Raw genomic sequence first — 21,547 nt, forward strand, 5'->3', positions numbered from 1 at the left:
TTCGGTCCTTCTAATATACATATGTATATATTTTAAAATTGTACCAACTTTTTACAGTTCTTTGACTAACACTTCCCTCGCCAAATCCTAAATTGATACTTCTCATGGCCTGCACCGCACTGTGTTTCAGTTTGAATTCGTACACATAAATGGATAGGCAAATCTTTTGTCGAAACTAATATATATGAGCCCAATAAAAATACATATGTATCTACTACGAACGTCTTATTAAAATCACAATCCGTTTATTGAGTAAAAATCGGTCACATGATAAAGAAACAAAAATGGAATTTGATTTATATAAGTAGAAATAGTATCATTAAAGTTGTAGCAAAAAATCTCATTACAACGTATATACGCACGCTAGTATTCGTTTGTTTTCTACACATTATATAACAACGCATCGTACAGATTGCATGTACTGCGAATGCGCCACAACGATTGATTGCATGCGAGGGATGATGTTCTCGCCTTTTGCCGCTAGTCTAGCAATTCAGAGTGGGGGTAAAGTGGTGGGGAGGAGCCGGCGTTCTCTCGCGCCAGTCCGCCGCGGGCCGTCGCGCGGTGTAGTCGTTCATTCGATCCGCTAGTGCCGGTCCCCTCCCTTTTACTGTTTAGTGACCTCTTCCACAAAATTTTCGAAACGCCTTGTGCTCGTTTGTGTTCAGTGACTGTTGTTTTGGAATCCGACAACGGAAGGATTACTACAAAAGACGGACCCATCCGAACATTAGGTGAGTGAGGAAAATAAAAAAAATAACAAATGAAAAAAATATTTGAACGGAAGCGCGCTTCGATCGTTGTATGTAGAGGAAGTGCAAAAAATACAGTTAATCCAAAAATAGTTCGAATCGGGGGTGCGTGTGCCTGTGCCACTGTATTTTTTCAAAGCATCCCTTCGTCGTTTAGGTATCGCTCCAGTGCTTCTCAATTTGTAATGTTGTGTTTCGTCGGGCGCTTCTTATTGTTGTGGGTAGATGCGTTATTTTGTTGTGTTGGTAATCTGACGTACTTCATATCCATGAGTCACATATTCTACCTATGATTCGATTCTATTCTGCGGTTTTATAAATATCGTTATCTACGTGATTCTATCGACGGTTTTTATTATTAACGTGTCTGTGAGAGTTGCTCATTCGTGCGTATATGTGAACCATACACGTATTGATGCAATTGGTTTAGAGCTTAGAATAATAAAATATATACTTGTTCTATTTTTTATATTCAAATACAGATTCCAATCATATCCTGAAGTTGAAAAAAACATTTTTCATATGATCTAGATCAGGTCTCGGCATCCTTTTTTGGCTGCGGAGCAAAATAATTAAAATGTGACTACTCGGGTCAGTGAATATTTTGGTCCTAACAACCATATATGTGGTCTGGTCGTAAGCGCACATGTACATATATTCAAGAAAAATAAAATGCTATTTGCAGAATTCAAATGGGTCACTTGGTGACCCGCGGGTCATAGGTTGCCGAGTCCTGATCTAGATTCTAGAAGTTCATCTATTATTCTAATCATACACAGATCCCAATCGTATCTTACAAGTCTTGAAAGCTTAACTCAAAAAGCCATAATACAAAAGTAGAAATTTATGTAAAATAATCATGTTTTATTCATTAAATAGAGTTGTTCTAGATCTTCTAAGCAACTCTTTTATGGATATCAATTATTTCCCCATACTCGATTTTAAGTATGTATATTTCGGAATTTTAATTAGGATGTTTTTGTAACTTCACCTTATAAATAATTAATAAACGTAAAATAGTTTAATTAATAGCCAAAGACATTCTTAAAATATCATTTTTTATACATTAGTTTAGTAACAAAATATTTTAGAAGTTAATCTTATCTAATCAATTTTTTTATCGATGGTATTGTATTGATTTATTAGTTAGTTGACAAGTCCTTGGTTAAGTAATAAAATAACACTGTAATACAAGTTCATCTTATAATCACTAATTTTAAAATTTAAACATAATGCAGATCTTACACTTATATATGAGAAATATAGCTTGATGGGAAAATATGCATTTTCTTTATTTGTGTGGATATTTAGTGTACGTAACATTACACTTCATTTTTTCCCAAGTCAGTGGATAAATACAAATCTAGGCAATATTCATGTGATTGCCATATGCAATGCATCATATTGTTGAAGACGTTGCCAAAGCTATAAAATGTTTTGCTGCTAAGCATGAAACAATGCTCCAACAGCACGTCAACATCGAGGCAACAAACTCCTCAATGTAGACAACTTGAAAAAATGGCCGAATAGAACTTAGCCCTTTAAACTGATATGTGAAACGTGATTTGTTATCCACAGTTTTTAATTTTAAAAGTTTTGTTTTTACATTTATGTACATATTTTATTTCATAATATTTTATATTACTTTTTTTAATTCAACTCAATATTTAGACAATATATTTAAAGAGCATTAAATTCCGAATCGTGAAGTTAATATTGACGAATCGATTTTGTGCCCACAGAACAGAGTATATATAGAAGCAGCATTACACTGAATTTTTATTTTAATCCGATAGATTTATTTAAAGATATACATACATACATACATGTCATTTAATGAAATACTATGAATCTTAATGAAATCGAAATATTAAAAAAAGACAACTAACTGGCCAACTTTTGACCTTGTGTAAATTGTTGAAATGTCATCCCTGATTCTAAACCAGAAATTCTCGGGTTATCCCTCAAATAAAATCTAAAAATAGTCTTGAATTATTCCGAAAATATTTTTTAATACATGTCATATTAATGAAATTATATTGGAATACATTTTCACCGGTATATATATATTTTTAAAAGTGAAAATATAATTAATCTGGTAGGTGCTAGTAAAATTATATGATTTCAACTTTTCCATACGTATACTCGATTTACGTTAACACAGTCAGTTCGAGAGCTATCCATTTCATAATTATTCATAATTTGGAAAGAGATGGTAATTCTTGGGTTTATGCCCCTATTATTAGCTCTAAAGCACGTTTTGAGCACATTTATAGAAAAAATCTCTTTTTTAATTATAAATAATGATGAAATGGATAGCTCTCGAACTGAATGTGTTAACGCGAATAGAGTATAGTAACATATATATATATATTTTTACAGTGAATGTGTATTTTTCAATAAAGTTATATTTTCACTAGTGAAGTGTAAATACATTTTCACTCGTAGATATATAATTATATTAGCGAAAATATAATTTAACCGATACGCACAGTGAAATTATATGCTGTTCTAATATATGTATCTATGAAACTCAATTTGATAGTTGCGAAACGTCCATTTTCTGTTCAAACCCAAACCTAACTTAATTATAATTTTCAACTTTTATTAGGTCAACTCATTATTTAGGGGAAAATAAGCTAAAAAATAAGTGCAGACAAAAATCGAATCTCACATATTGCTCCATATTATGTCTGCATTTCGATATTATACTATGTTTTAAAAATATGATAGCTATCCTTACTGATATAACTATAGACTTATAATATAAGAGGGCTGATCAAAGTATTTTCAAACCGATTTTTGGTCAATAGGAAAGCGCAAAAACAATTATCACTTCTCAGAAGTCAAAAATTCACGTCAAAAGCAATAAAATCGTGTTGGAGCTTAGGTGTTTTTTTCTGGTAGTGGTCCCAATATCAGGAACGGCTACAAGGTATACCCAAAATATATGGTATATAAATAATAGGCCAGAAGCTTAATTTTTGTGATTAAATAAATTTATTGAGAAATTATTAAGATTAAAACATAAATTATTTAATATAGAGTTAATTAATTGTTGGTCAAAAAGATTAGTATATGAAACATGATCATAACTGCTTTTTCGTCTAAATCCATTTTTTCGTGATAATAACAATAATTTTTGCCTTAAAAAATGCATTATTGGTGCTTGTAGAATACTTTTTTATGATTAAATTAAAATAGAGTGAAATGGGCGATAAGATAAAATAATGCTGCCATGTGTATTTTCACGTACTGGCACATCCCTCAAAGCGATTGACTAATCGCAGGGCAGAAATTTAAAAAAAGTGATGACCACGCGTTGAATGTTATTATGCACTAACTCCTTAAAATAAATTAAATATTGCTATTTTAAAAGATTTCATCTTATGGTTATAAGTTTTGAAAGTCCAACTCTATAACATCTCAAGCTAATTAGTATTTTTTTTTATTCGTCGGCGTGTTATATTTAGTTCAGTAGTTTATTTATTATTAGCTGTAAATCTACCCCTGTAACATAAAAAGTTTTAGCCCAAGGTGTTAACAGCGTTGTCTAACAAAACTTTATTTTATTCGACATAAGACTTCTGCAACTCGGACCGGTATATTTTAATGCTAAAATTCAACGATGCTTGACTTAACTCATATCGTATATCTACAAGTTCTGTATCCACTGATCATCTATTCAAATACTACAATGCAGATTCTTATACTGATATTGATGAAAGAGCAAAATAAAAAAAGCGTTTGTATTCGACAAACAAAGCAGTTAGTTTAGATGTTAGGTATCAAACACATTTTCTTAAGTCTTAAAACATAATATTTTTGAGGAAATCGCATCATGAGCATAAGTTATTTTGTAGAATAACAGTTCATGGATGATGTAAATGCGCCTTACAAATCGAACGTGTGGGTGAAGTGTGATTGAAGACACCGCCTCTGCTTCTGCTCCGCGTGTGATGTTCGCCGACAGCTGCAGACTTTATTGAGACGTTGATGCATACCGAACGATTCTACAAGAAGCATATCCTGTATATCTTCCTGCGGAAACGAGATATGAATGTTTCGGCTCGAACCTACCGCAAGATAAACCTCGTAGAATCTGTCCGAAATGTCAGCACGCGGAATCTGCCAATGCACCCGGAGGATATTGACTCGCGGTGCCGTTGAACTTTGGTTCCTAATGTTGTAATTTGGCACCCACCTTATTGCCCAACGACTGGCAGTCGGACTGGGAAATAGTGCGTGCGTCTCCTACCGCTTGTGCCAATAGCAGTGACGTTCTTCTCTGGATGCACTTGCATCAAAAATAGACGAAACCGACGACATTCCTTGCCCACGTGCCCGCGACCTACTCAGATCAGACAAAAAAATCTCCCTTGATTCTATCTATAAAAAAACTTGCGAAATCCACCACACTTTCCAAACGTGAGGCATGGATTTATGGTTCACGCTGAGTGTTTGCATAACGTGCATACGCACCATGCTTTGCCATTCGTCTCAGTTTTGCTACATGAGAGTTTTAGTGAAAGGTCGATTAGACTCGCCCGCCTTTTGATCTGCCGTCAAATTCAATTTACTATAATTTTTTCGCATTAGTTTTATTATAATGGGAAAGGAATACCTTATTATACTAAAGATAAATCATCACTATGATTTTAAAACTATAGAGATCATAGATACGGATGTAGAAAATAGACCAAGTGTACTACAAAAATAAGTATATAAAGAGTTTTGTGAATAAAAGGCAATAGAAAAGGCTCTTAATTGATTTGAATATCGATTCAATTATGAAACGACGAATTCAATAAAATTGCTTAAATATTATTAGTGAGGAGTTTCCACTACAAATTTGAAACTTTGCACTATATATTTAATCCATTTTCTGTTAAAAGCAAAACCTAACCTATATGAATTAATCAAAACCTAACTATACTTATGGCAGTATCATAGCTAGGAGACCAGGATGGTGGACCGCCCCGGGCGGTACTTGCTTAGGGGGGGCATTTTCGCGATGGAACGACCGTTGGTGTTATATGTTTTTTCAACTAAATGCGATCAAAAATATATATCCACGAATAGCTAAGTACTAATTTAATTATTTGGTAAATATCCGGTCATAAAATGCCGCTCTTATACATAAAAATATTTTCTTAGAATCGGTAAAAGTCGAAGTTTTACCATATGTTTCCCATTCTCATGCTAAAATAATGCCTGATAACAATTAACATAATTCATCAAACTTGAAACCTTTTTCATTTTTTTATATGCATATAATGTGTGAAGGGTATGTAGCGTAGGAAGAGGGTTAAAATAGGCTACCTGTCCCGGAAAGTTTCAGCATATTAAAGACATGCATTAACTCACTTATATTTAGGAAGGTCAGATTTTGTATTAGATAATTTTATAGGGGAGGGGGGAGGAAGCAAAGTTAAGGATCACCCTAGGGGGCTCAAACCATAGCTACACCATTGCTTATGGTGTCTCATTTTTATCTCAGTTCAAGTAGTTGTCTTATTATTTTTTATTTTATTTATATGTTTAATATTCAAGTAAATCAAAACAACCTGTTACATTAGGTTTATTATAAATTATGTATTACATAAAAAAAAACTTACTCGCGGATATCAATTGTATCTTCAGCGATAACACAGATATAAGAATTCAATATTGAAGATTTTCATTACTACTCCACTGTTCCCTAAAATGCTTCTATTGTATGATACATCTCTGTTTATTACTTTGATGTCTAGGAATTAAGCTTAATAGCATTTTTTTTTAATTTTGACTAATACCCGACTAATTCTCCCAGTGGTATAAGTTGGTGACTAATACCCGAAATTTCTGGTATTAGTCACCAACTTAAACCACTGGGAGGATATGTAAGAGATGAAACCAAATATATATATGTATATACATACGTGTATACATTTATTTTTTATTTTGAGAATATATATGTTTAAATATATATATGAGATTATTGAACACTACTTATAGGCCATTAACTACCCGCAGAATTAACGATCCGTTACTCCATAATCAATAGTTTAATGATGATCAGATTGAGTTTTAAACCGAGCAAGAAGGCATATAAGACGATTTAAATTTCCTGATCTGCCCACGTAAACTCGGTCGCCCCATATACATTTAGCATCGCATTCGCCCGAGGCTGAATCGTGAATCATACTCACACATTAGTAGACGGATACAGTTGCTTTTTGATACGATTGCTAACGTAATCCGCGTTAACCTCAGAGCAGCTTGTCTTCTGTCTTCTTATCACTACACGCCTCCGCATGTCACGTCTTTTGAATAGTTAGTATATATTGTTAGTTTATATATTGATTATCGCTATACAATAATCTTCAACTTTGTATTCACTTCAGGATCTATAATCAAAATGACATTCATATTACTAATTTTCAAGTAAAGATGATCACAATAAATTATAATTACATATATATAAGCTGTGCGATTGTTTCGCTGGTCCTTCGTCAATAATCAAAGTCTCAAAAATAATTTAAAAATCAAAACTCAGTTTTAAAAGAGTTCAAATTTAAGAAAAAAAATCATAATTTTACAATCAAAAATATTTTTCAGTATTTTCTCAAAACAGTGTTAATAAAAAACAACGTGTACTTTTATCCTTTATTATAGGCAAATCCTGTTACCTATCTAGAGGTTACAAAGCAGCGATTCGAAAGCTACAAATAGCTTCTAAAGATTTTTTAGTGACTTCAAAAGGAATATGCGTCATAACCACGAGTGTTAAGATCATAAGAGATATTTTGCTAGTCGATCTTGATTCTAGATCATCCAAAGTGTATAAAAAGTTATTCAGATTCGCGAAAGTGATACCGCGCGTGCCTCACTCATCCCATTATTGTTTTTTTTTATTTCACCATCGAAAGTGGACCTTGAGATGCGGTCGCGTATTTTTGCGGTCAGTTCTTCTAATTGGCGAGATCGCGGCCCGTACTCGCTTTTTAATGCACATTTCACCTTTCGCCTCGGATTTGCATATATTAATTTATACCGCTTTTATATGTATGTCTGTCGTAAATAGCGCGTTTTAAATGTCAATGCCAATGCTGCCTGTAACGCACCGGCGTCTGAATAGAAAGCGTTTCGAGTTTCACACGAGTTTATTTTCAGCGGTTGGATGCCGCTTGCAGTTTACTACTTCAATCGTTTGTGGGTTTAACGACCGAATGGTCCGTTAAAAGTAGCCCGAATATGCTTACGATTATATTATACATATCCAGTATTTTAATAAGGAGTTGGGCTTCAAGCTATGTGGTTAACTGCAGAATGTTTTAATTTAACTCCAGGGCATATTTTTAATTTAAGTTACATAAAACATTTTAAAGTTCTATTGAGTATCAGTATCAGCTTTTTATTTTCCTCTTTCTGGATCTTATATGTTTAGTTGGTTAAAAATTACATTGTATAGATATATAACATAGTATTACGGGATGCAGATTCTCGGTGATTCAGCATCTATAGTCAGCGAAGCGCGCTCTAATATCATTTGTTCTCTGGAGGACCCCTGTATGCCTATTTTTGCCGTAGTTGGGGGATCCTGTGCCGAAGATGCCTTCTGTACGGTCCTAACTAGGCAAGGGCAAAGCCCAGGTGGTGATCACACAAGCCAACTTGTAGAAACTTTTCTGCCAACTCTTGCTGCAAACCTGGAGGTGTGCCTTCTCTATGGTGCGCACTTATGTCCAAAACTTCTCAAATTTATGTGAATCAGTTTTTTTTTTATCTTGTTGTAAGATGTGGTTTGGCATTACAAACAGACTTTTTTCATGAATATAAGATATTTCAGGCTTTGAGCCCAAAGGGGTGCTACTTTACAATCAAAGTAGCTGCTGGAAAAGCTGGTAACAGTTCATTTTTATGAACATATATAAACAATCACATAAATTGCATCGCTTCTTGGACACGCCCAGAAAATGTGTTCACGCTTTAAAAGTTAATGGGCCGGAACTCCGGTGATCGTTACCAAATGGTTAGAAGAAAAAAAAATATTACTGCTGCTATCCGGTAGTGGAAACGAAATAACCAAAATTCACATATTTATATTGCTAGTTTAAGTCAGATGTTGGCGGGTCAATTGCATCGCTTCTTGCACTCATCCACATTCCCGTTTTCTCCTTTATAACAAAATACATACTTATATTGGTGGAATAAGACTGTTTTTACGAATCACAGATGCGGATACTGGCGCGTCAATTGCATTGCTTCTTGGATTCATCCACGAAATGGTGACTCGTGAACATAGATGATTGTTTGATTGTCAAATACATTTGACTTTTAATTCCAACTGCTTTATAGTTTTCTCTTTTTTAAGTAAATATTTGTGTAATTATAGGAAATGTAAATGTATCATACCAATATAAAAACGAATATGTAATTATAAAATATTTTTATAAACATGATATTTTTAAATTAAAATCATATTGCCATCTTTGATACTATTTTATATATATATATGTATATAAGTTAATTAACGTATTCTTAAATATACATGTATTTATATATTAATCATCTATGATCGGAATTTTCGTTGTTTGAAATTTTTGTAATACGCAATTTTCGTTTGCACAGTAATCACCGAATCCCACGAAATATATTTACATTTTAAAAGTGAAACTTCCAGATGATCGTTTTGGCGATCGTTAACAAGGAGTAAATATAACAATAGTCCTTTTGCGCAAGGTACAGCTCATCGTCTATCGCGCATCTTTTTTACACAAAATAGTAGTTTTCTCTTAATAATACTACTCTCGAGGTGGTCCGTCAAATATTAACAATTAATAGCGAAACTGTTTAGTCCCGAGATCTCTCTTCCATTGTTAGGCTTTACTTCATTTGCTAAAAACGATCATTAGAATGGCTTATAAATTAATTGTGCAGGTGGTTGAAAACGCCAGTTGCAAAGTTTAATAAATGTATTTTTTTTATGTTAGAAATCTATTTTAAATTAATATTTTTTACTATTGATTGATAAAATTCTCTGCGATTGACTAGATAATATTTTTTGTATCAGTGATTTATATATAGAATTTATTTTATTCAATGAAAATATGTATTTTACGATATCATAAATAAAAAATCGACTATAACAAAAAAAGTTGTTGAATCTTTGTGGCAAATAAATGTGCTCAAGTTTATTTTTATCTACGAGTTTTACTTAAAATTAAAGAAATAAAATTTTATTCGACTATAACAAATAAATATATTTGTAATAGTCGATTAAAATATATTTGTCATAATCGATAACACTAATGACGTCAATTATATCTACAATAACAACAAATATAAAATGCTTTACATTTTCTTAACAATAAACTACGCACATATGTAATAATTTAATATATACAATAGTACAGTTTAACTATCATTAAATCAAATATTATTTTAAGTGTTTTATCCAAAAATTAAACCTTATTAAAATTAATATATCGATACAGTTAAAATCAGTGTGTATTTCTAAATGATATGAAAGTACTTTCAATCTTAGAATATAAATTTAGATTTTATTATTTAAAAGTACTTTTATTGGAGAATCTTAACAGCAATGATTGATTTTAATCGTGGTTGTCAAATATGGTTGTCTTCACATTCTTTGGAATCTAAAGAAGTTGTAGCAAAATGAGCAAGGTTTGTGTTTAGGAACGGTGTTTTTTGTTGGCTATTCAGCTGCTTGTCGTCCATCTTTATCTGCAGTGACAGTTTTTTTACACAAAGATATCAATTTTGCCCGACATGCTTAATTCCTACAAAAAAGAGCAGAACCCCGTTGTGTCCAACAACATCACGAGTTTACAGCAAGCACTTTTCAATTTAGCCAATCAATCACGCGCACGGTTTCGGTAGTTTACTTATGAGCTACTGCCAAAATGTTGACAGATGCAAAACGAATCTCAAAGAGCAACATCTGCTCCGCGTGTAGATACCATTATTTTTTTGCACAGTACACACAACAATAGTATCTTCATAAAATCTCTATTAGTGCTTCTGGTTCTTCATCTCCCCGACACAACAATCTAAAACCGAGTCACGTTTCGACTTAGAGCATACAGACCATCATGGACATGTTATATTTTTAACTGTGATACAACAAAACATCATGGGTATTTTTTGCAGCAGCAACAGAACCGGTATCGATGAACTGCCTCTGTCACTTTTTGGATATGTGGGTTAATCGAGTGCCTCTTGGTGAATTTTGGACGGGGTGTCGATCGATATAACGTTGTCAAAACAAAGGCAACATTATTTAAAAAATCAGTGTCTCTCCTGTAATGTTCATAGTATATTGTAGTTAAACGTGGTTAAGATGTTCTCCGGAATATGTACTTTTCTGTTCAGGACCGGATTGGGTTCCTATGAGCTTTTTAATTGAATCCCTGCATAATTCCGAGCGGTGAGGTAATAATCGTCAGTCGATGTAAGGTTTACAGTTAAGTTGAACCGCTCAATACCCGCTGGCTGTCGGTCGTTTTGTTCGGTTCAGCGGAGACTCAGCTGAAGAGCTGGTTTGGTTCCGAATTGCACAATCCGCATTCTTTACAGTTACTTGCATCATTTCGGCGACGGTCACTATGTTATTTGGTAATGATGCATAATGACGATGCACCAACGAAGATGATGATGCCGTCGAAAGGAGAGTCTGATGAGTTCGTGAGTTACTAATAAAATTTACGAAATTCTTCTACACTTCTTCCAAAAGTATTACATTCATTAAATTAGACGAATGTTTGTAGCACAATAACAATCGTGCCTATATATACTTAATGTTCTACCGATGGTTAATCTTGAACTTTAAACAATCGTATTATAAAGCTATGTGGGAGAGCATTCATTATTAAACGGATAGGTTTCCAAGATTAATCTTTAAAATGAGGTCATCCTGAGAATTGATTGACGCGTGGGGTTTAATAACAGATTATATCAAACGTATTTAGTTTTAATATCGTGTACTATACAGTATGCATAATTATATTTGTATATTATTAAACTTTTTTCTTGTAAGGACTGATTTTTTTTGAAAATTTCAGCAATTAGTTGCTTCACTTCTGTTTTTAAAAAATAATTTGAAATTGTATTGATATCAACACTGGCTTAAGATAAATTAAATATGTATATGTTACACCGAATCGGTGAAATCTCTTATTGCGTGAAATGGGCAAAATTTTGCCTAATTCATGAAAAATGTAAGCCCGTTGATTTGTTCATGAATTAAGCAAATTATCTGCCGAATGCGTGAATTGCGCACGTATTATTTTGTTTATTTAGTGCATTGAGCAAAGTAAATATTACTCTGGTGATGTTTTTCGTAAATTGACCAAATGTCATTTGATCATAAAAATATAAATTAATCATTAACTACAGTGTTTATCTTCATTTAGAATTCTAAAAAAGTCTAGAACATTTTATTAATAGATATTTTGAACAGATACTCCATAATTCATTGCAAAGAGTTATTCATGGGGTGTTCACTATTCTGAGCAACGCTCGCTCGGACCTAACCTGTCCTACAGTTATATGTTATATTATAATAAAACATATTCTATTTCATTAAATTACAATATATTTACCAATCTCTTGGCATCAGTTACACGACCAGATAAAGTGTAAGTACATTGCCACCATTTTTATCGGCAATAGATAAACTTTACTGGAGAAAAAAAATTGCACCCTTCGATAAACGTGACGCTTCGAAACTGTCAAAAATTACATTTGGCATAGTTACAAAAAACACTATCTCACTGGCTTTATCGCTTAATGCATGCATTCGGCAGATACTTTGCCTAATTAATGAATGAAGCACCGAGCTTGACTATATTTTTTGACTGATATTTTTTGCCTATTTTAAGTAATAAGCGATTTAAATATTGTTTTTGTTTTTGTAGAATCGATTGCTGGAAGTAGTGTTATGATGACATGTATAATATTTTTGTTATACTTTTATGGGTACGTGTGACATGTACCTGTTTTAATTATTTCGCTGTATTAGCTAATATTTTTTTGTGCCACAAAGATTTAATTATCTGGCTTATATCTACAATTATACGATTTTACTTAAAAAATGTAAAAAATCACCATTATTTTTTTGCTATTCTTAAAACAAAATTTTTACTTTAGTGCTTTTAAAATGTATTGTAATCTTTTTATAATGTATAGCTATAAAAGCGACTAAAAATATTTTGTTTATGCCAAAGCTAGTCAATATTTTTTGCAAAATTGGTTCATTAATTAAACAACCTAATAACGAACAATCAGCAGATCTAAAAATGGTTGAAAAGCTTTTAAGACAAATTTACATGCGTGAGAATCTAAGTATATTCAAAGGGTTTAAATGTCTTTTTGAAAAACTTTTTGCAGATTTAATGAATCAAGAAAATGAAAAGTTCCGTCGCAGATGCCTTGATAAATGATAACACGTGTATTCTAAATTGCTATCCAAACGGCCGTTTATAATATACTCTATTAACGAATGGCAATTTGGTTCAAAAATATTGACCGTCCTACCGAAAGGTGCGGAAAACAAAACCTATGGAGTAGTAGGTCATGTTTATAAATACGAGAATGCAATTTTTTTCTGGCATTCATACTTGAACATCCAATTCGGAGTTCAAGGCTACAGATCTTCAAGAGCTTTCAAGCTTGGACTGAATGAAAAATTATCTTAATAAAATACGTTTATTTATCTTTGAGTCAATGGTTTCATTTTTTATATTGTGATTCAATTTATGATGATTTGCTAATTCATGTGTTTATATTTACCGTTCAAACATTTTTCGACAAATTGTGCAAATTTGCCGGACACGCGCAGAAATTGCGCCGAAACCCGTTAAGCGCGCAGTTCAAGGTCATCGATGTTCGTACGGTTTCTACGATCAATTTCGTTGAAAATTCGACGGTCATTTTCGGACACATCGAGTGGTTTCGATGCGTAATATTTACCGCACCATTTCCTATGTATCAAATTCCGGCATTGTGTATATGATAAACAACAACTAGATACAAAAAAACTTTACTAATCAGTAACAGTATATTTTTCTATTATTTAGAAATGTGGATGTTTTACTATGTCATGACTTTTTATTTATTTTATTTTATATTTATAATATATTTACGAAATTCCTCATTAGTAAGAAATTACTCATTCTGCTTTTACAATTTGATACATTAAAATTATCAATTTATTATGAATACATTTAGAAAAATATAAGTACACTTAATATTTATTATTAAATTTTAAAAGAACAAATAAGAAAAATAAGAAGCATATTAAAGGAAAACAAAAATAACAATTATACAGTGACATGATATATGTATATGTATAATAACTTAATTTTATTTGATTAAAGTTATTTTAAATTTTTTAATGTCCTTGCAATTATTCTTAGTTGATTTTGGTAAATCATTAAAAGTTTTAAATGCAATATGATATGTTTAATATGTTTCCCCGATGTGTCATGATTAGGGTTTATAATACTTAGAAATAATAAAAACAACACTGACTGGACAATTTTTGCCCCTCTCCCCCCTCCCTTAAAAAAAATTGAAATGACATCCCTGATTTTAAACCTAAAATTCTCGGATTATCCCTCAAAGAAAATCTAAAAAAAAACTGTCGAATTATTTCAAAAATATTTTTTAATATATGTATGTATGTCATTTCAGTGAAATTATATTGGAATATATTTTCACCGGTAGATATATTTTTACCAGTGAAAATATAATTTATCTGGCAGTTGCTAATAAAATGATTTGATTTCAACTTTTTTATATATATATTGATATATACATTTACATACTTATTATTTTTTATTTATGTGCGATGTATAAATTTTACAGTAAATGTTAAGTTATATTTTCACTATTGTAGTCCAAATTCATTTTTGCCAGTAGATATATATTTATAGTATAATATATCATCATATCGTATTTGTTTATATTTATACAAATACGATACGATTCATCTGCAATACTATTATTTTTTATCTTCACATCTGCAACCAAAGTTTCCATATGCCAGGCTTATTGATTTTGTGAGCCTCCTAATTATTAGGAAAAAAACCTCAAGAATCATATAAATTTTCCCGTTCGGTTTGTAAATCGCGTGTTTGCTCTCGTAATTACCGTCAGTTCGTATCATGGAGATGTGCCGAAGAGAACCGGTCCAATTCTCGAGTCGCTCGATCGGTTTTCCGAAATCGCCACGGCTATTCCGGATTACATCATTTCGGATTAAACGCACGGTCCGTGTACTTTTTTACGCGGCCTATGATTTTTTTCTCTCGCCGAGAATCTGCTGTCGGGATAACGGTTAATCTTTCCAGTCTGGCGAAAAAAAATCACCAACCGCGGCAATTTGGTTATATAAAATTTAATAGGCATTTCATTCGGATTGTGAACGCTTTTTCAATCTGGAACACTCAAACGAGATTTTGGCTAAAAGAAAAAATGAAAACCAACGCTGGCTTTGTAAATAAATGTTCGTGTGTAGAAAGGTGCCAGAAATATCAAGCAAAAGCCGCTGATGAATTCATCAGTGAAAATTTCATCGGTGAAAAATGACGCGTGATTATTTTGTCTGGAAGCGTCGCAAAACAGCTTTGAGCTTGAATATTTTTTTGGAATTCTTTGTTCTGTCTGTAAACTGACGGATTATGTGAAAACAAACATGACAGTTAAAATGCACAAGATTTTTTTAGGATTCAATGATGTCTGAGGACATTTTTGTTGGCATGAAATCTGTCGCTATCTACGTTATAATATCCACTAGTTAAATATTAACGAGTTCTTTTAAGTAAACATATAATTGTTTAAAATAAGCAGCAAATAAAGAACATGTTAACTGCACTATGAAAAGAATTTTAAGTATGTATAAAAAAAATGTTATGTTTCACATTTCTAATGAACATTTATTATCTTAAATAGTGTTTTCCATTTCTCGAAAAATGATAAATTAAACCAAACTTCTGAAGAATTCTCGTGAAATTTTAATATATGAAAAATATATGTAATATATTATACAATAGGTATTTATATTATTGCAATATATAGAAAATAATACTGATTTAATTTACAATAATTTGTGTAAATATTTATTAATATTAACTCTTAATATGAGTAATTTATTAAATTTCGGCAATTACAGTAGTTTTTCTTTATTCTTTTTTATGGATAATGATGTTATTATTATTTTAATTTTATTAATTTATTTAGCTATTATAGCTAATTGTTTATACACTAAACCGATTTAATCAAAAAATTTTGCTTGTCTAAAAAAATAAAATAAAATATTTTGACTAGAATAGACATATTATATATAAAATATCTAAATATCTCGAAACAACATTAAGTCAGTTCTGTAATAATGATACAAAAACGATAATAATTGAGCTAAGTGATGTCTATTATATATAAAGTTTTTAAACATGACCGTGCAGATTCATTAAAATTGGATTTGCATGATCATGATTTCTTTCTTAGAAAAAGATTATTCTTTCTGCCATTTCGATTGTAAAGAATTTATACCTGAACCAATTCTCCAGAGATCCGAACCGTAACAAATCGCCACAACTTCACAATTCTTTAGTTGTAAATCAAGCATGGTTAAATTATTCCAGATTTTTTCCTCAGAAACTACCTCGGCTCAATCAGTAGATATTCCATTAAACAATGGATTAGAAAGTATTTTTTTTTCTTAAAAAATTAAACTTCAAGCATTGCGGTCACACATGGAATATTATATAAAAACACCGCAGTCCTTTTGTGCTGTGGAAAACCAGCGTGACCACCAGTTATACTTGCATTGTCTATCCAAAGCCCGAGGCACAGAAATTCCTGACCACCTCCTCCATTTATCATCCATCTAGTGTCCGGCCAGACCCTCGTCGATCAGATGCTCTTAATTTGCTTCCGAAATTGATCAAGCTGAGTGACAAGCAGCCCAAGAGAGCGTTGACCATGAAAGCTATTTTTGACGAGTTTTTAGTGTATAGTAATCGATCTCGAAGATTATTCAGTCCTGCATCCTGAACTTCCCGCTCGTCAATCCCAACCATCGGTCGGAAATAACCATCGGTCTATTTGCGAACTCGGCATTTGCCTGCAGTCCCACAGCTGGTCATCCGATGACACCGTAACTGGCGATGACCTATTGAATGGGATGCGTTCGCATGCTCCACTTATTGACATTAGCATTATGCTGCTGCTGAGTAAACTGCGGTTCCTGCGATAGTCGTAAATCAAATTTGGTTATAAAATCGAGTGGGTGGATAGAAATCGTGAATTATGCTCGGATACACGTAATTGCTATGATTTTTTGCGTCTAATGCCAGCCCGTGATGAATGTGCACGCCTTATAGGATGGGTAGTCAATCTTTTTTTGGTGCGTTGGTTAGTGCATTGCGGAAGCGCTTATATGGAATATGTGTAGAGTTGACGCAGACTTGATGGAGCTTTGGGCAATTTGAGAAACAGAGATAGTCTCAATTTGGACACGATTAACTGACATGTGCTTGTAACTTTCTTGAGATGACTATACTCAAAATACTGCAGATATATTTCCCTCCAAAATCCATGGTCCTTTATGCGTTTTTATTTTCTTTCGAAATGCAAGATAATGAAACGTTTCATCTAAACAAAAAAAATGCTTTTACGCATTTAAAATAGTACATCAACCGTATATATTATGACCGAAATTCGCAGAATTCGTTCGTTAAACGAAACAAAATGTTAAAAAGCTCTACCTTTTATTATCGTTTAACGCTTATCTCAAAAACAGGTGTGCGTCGCAAATTTTTTACAAAGTTCCTGTTACGTTTTTGTTGTTTCAAGACGCAAATAATTTATTTCAGTAAATTCAATAATTCTGTCGCGGTTTAATTATCGCACAAAATAAATGCCAATACGGATCAAATTCGTTCCTAATATTATTAGCTATTTTATATATTTATAATAAATTCGATAAAATTATGTATTTAAAATGTTAATTCAATTTAATTAATTCAATTAAGCATTTTCCTTTTGATGCATATTTTGTAAAATTAATTTTTTTTAACGATTATTTAATTAATGGTTAATTAAATAAATATTATTAACCAAAATTTTTTTTCAATTAAATAATATTTTACATGCAATTTATTGATTTTTTGCACAAATTTAAAAAAATAATATCAGTAAAAAAAATACAAATACAGTAGAATATTCGAATACTTACCCGTTTTTTTTTCAACAGGATAATTTTTGTTTTGATGTTTCAACCCTAAATCAACAATGGTAGTGGAGATAAAATAATCTCTGTTAAGCTATGTTATACTTTGAGTTTTAATACGACAATAGATTTTAAAAAATCTGTCTGTAATGATTCCATTAAATTTAGAAAGAAATGTGTTTCTAAAAGTTTCGTTCCAGAAATTACGCCATTGAATATCCTTAGGGGTTGTTAGTGAGGATATTAGGGCTGCCATCAAAGCAGGTTAGAGATTAACGTGTCGCTTACATCATTTCACAGACATTTAAAAAGTTGAAGAATACGATGTAACTGGGATCAAAGTGCATAGTCCGGTATGAAACTCGTTTTTGTATAATTTATACATTATAATACTTTCTTAATCAGATTACTGTATTCAAATATTTCAACACTATTTTAATGTGTCAGTTCTGAGATTGTCAGCGATGTAGTTGGGATAGTCTAATATAGATTAGTTAAGTTGGATACAATGGTATGCACGCATATAAATCGGATTCCTTAACTTAAGCTATCAGAATGCGTGAGTCGTTGCATAAGATCCAAAAGCAGTATTACAATAAGAACGTGGCATTAAAAAATGATTTGTGTATAAACTTTTGACTGTATAATTACAGCTCGAAGCTATAGGTATCTGTCTATAAATGTTACCACGTTGGTGCACAACCGTGACTGTCGTGTCCGCCTTATTGGAACGTCAATATATTATTTTTGGGTTTTGGCTTTTGGACAAATGCAACGCGTCGCTGAAAAGGCATCCATCGACACCCAAAATATCCTGCTTCTATTCTTCTACCCGCGCCTATTCTTGTATCGACTTCGGCGAAGTTGCGACATATGTCACGCAGAGATTCCGAAAGGCCATTTCATAATATTTTTAATTAACTTCACAGATAGCGTATTCGGCTTAGTCACGTATGATGGTGCGTTGACGTTACTGTTTGGTGCCTTCGCGTCACGAATCAGTACCGTTTGTTGAATTAATATACTTTGAGAGTATCATAGACTCGTCTCGCATGCGAGAGGAATCACCGAATTCACCATGACTGGCCGTTTACGTTACGCAAATGCCGCTTATAAAACAAGCTAACGGTGCTTCTTTTACACTATCGCCAAAACACGCGATATGCAAGATTAGAAGTACAAGTTCAAGGCGGGTCAGCAGCAGGCAAGAGTCATATCGGAGTCATGAGTGTTTTCGATACCATTTCGGCTCTCAAGAAAACCGGTTTTTGATGCGAATCTTTTTGTTAAGTTTGCGGAAAAGAAGATATCCTTGAATATTTGCGCTATGGGTATATTTGCATACATGTACTACAAATAGTGCTGTGATTTTCAAGAGGAAATGTCTGTTGAGGTGTTGTAATTGGGTCTCGAAAAGAAGCAAAGTGAAGGTCATCATTTCAAGACTCATTTTGTATAGTACATATGTATTGTAAATAAATAACATCATATTTATGTATAATTATGTGTTTTTTTAGATGTTTAAAAATTTGTATGGTATTTTTTTTTTAATAAAACGCCTGATATGAATAGTATTTTTTTTGTCGTCGTATTCTGTGGACAAAAATTAAAACAATGAAACAGCTACGTGTCACACTTAACCGTAAAAACTGATATAAATATTATTGCCAAAAACTATTGATCCAAGTAACTACAATTATGCATGTAAATTAATTTATATTTTTGTGACACAAATGTTATTAATAGAATAATAGCAATCATAATTTCTACCGACTTGTTTTGAACTGTCGCTGCAATCGTATTGAGAGGAGCTGTGTCTATTTGTGATGCATCCCAAATATAAGAAGCTCTCTCTCTCTCTTTCGTCAGCTAATCCGTAGTGAGTGACTCAGAGCCATCTCCTCACGGCCAGCGTATTTGCAGTATGCAGCTTCCTGCGCGCTGATTCACGAGATAGATGAAGATCGTTACTTATCCCCCAGCTTCTTTTCTGCTACGTCCTTTGTGATGAGACAAATGGCGCATGATTCAATCCTGTTGACAGGAGCGAGTGTTTTTCTGCGGCTCATGATGAACTCAAGGACTCGATTCTAGTGGAACGCTGGATGCATTCTAAACGCATTTATGACCTGTGTTTGTATAATACAATCCGTGCTATGAATTATATAAAATAAACTGTATGAGATATTAAATATAGCTTCATGAGTCATTGCACCTATTATACGCATAGCACGTGTCCGGCCCACGTGCAACATTAAATTTAGCCATAGCCACAAACAGTCAAATATCCCCCTTTCGATTGCAAGCTTTGTACAATCTGTATGCGCACACACAAATAGCATTTATGGCTTCCTCCTGAACCGAACAGGACACTACTCCTTGCTGCTGCTGCTGCTGATGCCAATGAATAGGTACACAAGCGTGACAAACGCTGTCTTTCTGCTGGCATTCCTGTTCTTGCCTAATGGTCGTCTCTTCCATAAAACTTGGCGACGTTTATGGAATGTGGTTTTACCTTAGAGCCGGCGACGGTGAATCTCGTCAAATGCGATTATGCCCAACGTGCCCATAATCTGCGGGGTTTTCATCTCGTTAATGCTCAAACCGCCGGCGAGCTTATGGCACTCAAAGCTCATTCTAAATTGAATGTGTTAATATGATGCGCTATGGGGTAATTAGACGACCTATGAAAAAAAAAGTGTACACGTCTATAAATCCGCAATAAGACTAGTATGTCTGGAAAAGGTTAATGCGTACATAGTTGCATGGTGTTTACAAGAAATTAATCAGGTATACTTGTTTCGGTTTACGCATCAAAGATTCTTTCTATACATGGTCTTGATCAATTCATCTCTCCATAATTGTTGAGATTTAATGATTTTTTAGTTTTTGGAATCCAAAGGTTTTAGAATTCCTTCTTATGTACTTACATGGCTGTCGTTGGTTTCTATTATTTTTTTTCTTGATAAAGAGCTTGTCTATCATTCAATTTTTTTAAACATACTTAGTTTCTAAAGAGCTTAGAAATCATATCTAAAACATTTCGGATTATCTATTAGCTGATAGATTTACAAAAGATTCCTTTGATTTTTCCCTGCGCTAAGGATATCGCTAAATTATTGAGTTTCCCAATGGTTCATAAGTTTCATAACTCTTCGTTGATCATACCCGAGCATTAGACATTCGATAGTCGGCGATGTCAAGAGGTGTTAAATGTCAACAGCGTCAAAAATTGCATTAGTATTGAGTACACCAGTTGGCCTCGTTCAGAATTGCAGCCATAACGGATCAAGTTGTCACTATTCTGATATATTTAATTAAAATGTATCTTTTAATATTCTAAAGCTCTATTGTATCTAATGATTATGATTATTATCTTTAGTATGTACGCAGAACAGCATGTCTTGACTTCCTGCAATTTTCAGTACACTTCCTTTGGGTATATTTGCAAGATTTACTAAATCTAAATTAAGACATAAATTATATGTGCAACACAACGGATGTTGGTAATTTTTGGTGATGAAACAGTGTTTTGACTATTCATATTCTTTAAATT

At 32.8% G+C, this 21,547-nt stretch overlaps 1 protein-coding gene across 3 annotated transcripts in view; it reads left to right on the top strand.

The window, feature by feature from the left end:
* Positions 1-541: 541 nt before the first annotated feature.
* Positions 542-21,547, top strand: part of smash (smallish) — a 180,121-nt gene continuing 159,115 nt past the window's right edge. For all 3 annotated transcript variants that reach the window (XM_088205662.1, XM_088205664.1, XM_088205663.1), the window contains exon 1: positions 542-734. The gene's annotated coding sequence lies outside the window, so the exon portion shown is untranslated. The remainder of the gene's footprint in view (positions 735-21,547) is intronic.

Source organism: Plectrocnemia conspersa, unplaced genomic scaffold (assembly GCF_051122295.1).
Source record: "Plectrocnemia conspersa isolate PC_06_02 unplaced genomic scaffold, ASM5112229v1 ptg000002l, whole genome shotgun sequence".
Taxonomy (NCBI): domain Eukaryota; kingdom Metazoa; phylum Arthropoda; class Insecta; order Trichoptera; family Polycentropodidae; genus Plectrocnemia; species Plectrocnemia conspersa.